At 48.5% G+C, this 2589-nt stretch overlaps 1 non-coding gene across 1 annotated transcript; it reads right to left on the reverse strand.

Moving 5' to 3' along the window:
- Positions 1–222: 222 nt before the first annotated feature.
- Positions 223–295, reverse strand: Trnat-agu. Its single transcript has one exon. It is a non-coding gene; the product is annotated as a tRNA-Thr (tRNA).
- Between the last annotated feature and the right edge of the window lie 2294 nt (positions 296–2589).

Raw genomic sequence — 2589 nt, forward strand, 5'->3', positions numbered from 1 at the left:
AGCGCCGTGCGTTAAACACAGACAGGTTCATTCATCTTCACACTGTCAAGGTATAAACTGCAACTCTTTTAGGTTATAATTAGAATGCAATTAAATGCAAAGGTGCAAGCGAGCTGGACAGTAATGATGAAAATAATCCCTGGAGAAGGGGAACAAGAGGGACAAAGGACCAACAAAAATCTCCAAACACAGCTAGGTGACTGGTGCGCGACCGAAAAAATCCGCCTGGTCCGGGTATCGAACCCGGGACCTCTCCATCACTGGTGGAGCGCTCTACCAACTGAACTAACCAGGGGTTAGACGTCAGTAGAGCAAACGGGTTTTATCAGCTGCCACCAGTCTAACACCAACAAGGGTGAAGCTTGCAATGTTTTAAGGTTATAATTAGAATGCAATTAAATGCAAAGGTGCAAGCGAGCTGGACAAGAATGATGAAAATAATCCCTGGAGAAGGGGAACAAGAGGGACAAAGGACAAACACAAATCTCCAAACACAGCTAGGTGACAGGTGCGCGACCGAAAAAATCCGCCTGGTCCGGGTATCGAACCCGGGACCTCTCCATTACAAGTGGAGCGCTCTACCAACTGAGCTAACCAGGGGTTAGACGTCAGTAGAGCAAACGGGTTTTATCAGCTGCCACCAGTCTAACACCAACAAGGGTGAAGCTTGCAATTTTTTAAGGTTATAATTAGAATGCAATTAAATGCAAAGGTGCAAGCGAGCTGGACAAGAATGATGAAAATAATCCCCGGAGAAGGGGAACAAGAGGGACAAAGGACAAACACAAATCTCCAAACACAGCTAGGTGACTGGTGCGCGACCGAAAAAATCCGCCTGGTCCGGGTATTGAACCCCGGACCTCTCCACTACAAGTGGAGCGCTCTACCAATTGAGCTAACCAGGGGTTAGACATCAGTAGAGCTAACGGGTTTTATCAGCTGACACCAGTCTAACACCAACAAGGGTGAAGCTTGCAATTTTTTAAGGTACCCGGACCAGGCGGATTTTTTCGGTCGCGCACCAGTCACCTAGCTGTGTTTGGAGATTTGTGTTTGCCCTTTGTCCCTCTTGTTCCCCTTCTCCAGGGATTATTTTCATCACTCTTTTAGGATTGAATCGTTTCGATTTAAGTATATAGCTTATATGTACAGCTACCAGCGGTGGAAGGCGGATGCTTAGATCATTATCGCGTTCCGTCACTGCTATCTTTGCGCCTGCTTCACGAGTGGCAGCTTTGGCACGCCCCTGAATTTTCCACGAGCTTCAAGTCGTTCTAAAAAGAGTTGATTTATTGGACGCTTAGTAAGTTTCTAACTGGAACGATATGCCTATTTTCATTAATTTAAAAGTTAATTAAGAACTTTTAATTAATTAGCCGACTTATCGCATATAGTAGCCACCCACATAATGCCCCCCTCGCAGTATAACTCTCCTTCACAAACCGTATTAGTGCATTTTTTACGGATTGTTTTTTTGTAATAAACCTGTTTCGAATAAAACATATCACCCGGTATAGATATTATTACTGTAAAAATGTACAGATAGGCTAGCTGTTAAGAGAAAAAGATAGTCCTTTCTTGCCGCAAGAAGAATCTACGTTTGGCCGAACGCTCAGGAGATCTTGCTGCTAGTGCCTTGAAAAAGTTATAATCAATTTTCGAAAATTGTTAAGAAAAAAAGTGGGGTCCGCTCCTGGCAGCAGACGCAATTTATCTCAGTATATTCGCGGGCTTTGTTCGCCGCCATTCTCGCGATAAAAATTTACGACTTACAAATTTTATTTGGCAACTGTAAGTTCTGAAACTTGTGGGAGACGAGGGTGGACGACGACGGGAGGGAGCGCATGTAGCAAGCTGTCGGCCGAGGACAGACGAGCTGGCCGTGACAGTGTGTGCTGCGCGAGGCTGCAGGGCCGGGTAGGAACGGTGGAGCCGGTTTGACCCACGGGAATCTCCGGAGCGGTCCACCAGCGAGGTTCCGACCAGGGCCGCCGGAAACGGAGAGCTCGGGCCATACCGTAACCTACGCCATGACGATCGTGGAGTGGTTCCGCAGCGAGACTCGGGCTTTGATAGCCCGGAACAGTTAGCGTATGCGCAGCGCTGGCGCGGGTAGGGCGATCCACAGGCCTGGACACGGACTCCGACTGCGGGCCTCTGAACGACGTGCGACAGCCAGGGTTGGCGGGCCCGGACTGCAACCGGCTCTCGAGAACGGGCAACCGGGAAGAACAGTACACCCATTCGCTGTCTTTTCGTAGTGTTGTGTCACTCCTTGGGAGACAAGTGAAGCATAGACCGATCGGGCGGCGACTATTAAAGACCTTCGCAAAAGATCGCCTCCAGCGAGCTGCCATCTTTTTTCTGCTAAGAAGTGGAACGCCGTCTGAGCATAAGCTGTTACTCTGCTGTGCGCTATACCAGCTAGATGCTGCGCATGCGTCCACAGCTCAGTGACTCAGCATTTTTCGCATGGGTGAAAAGCGGTGCAAAGGTCTATAGAGCGACCCTACAAAGTTAGCATTTTTTCCGTTACATTTCGACCTGTCTTGAGCGTTCGGCGAAGAGCGTAATTCATTTTGCCTGCGA

The sequence above is a fragment of the Ixodes scapularis genome, unplaced genomic scaffold, assembly GCF_016920785.2.
Source record: "Ixodes scapularis isolate PalLabHiFi unplaced genomic scaffold, ASM1692078v2 PGA_scaffold0__279_contigs__length_252992795, whole genome shotgun sequence".
NCBI lineage: Eukaryota > Metazoa > Arthropoda > Arachnida > Ixodida > Ixodidae > Ixodes > Ixodes scapularis.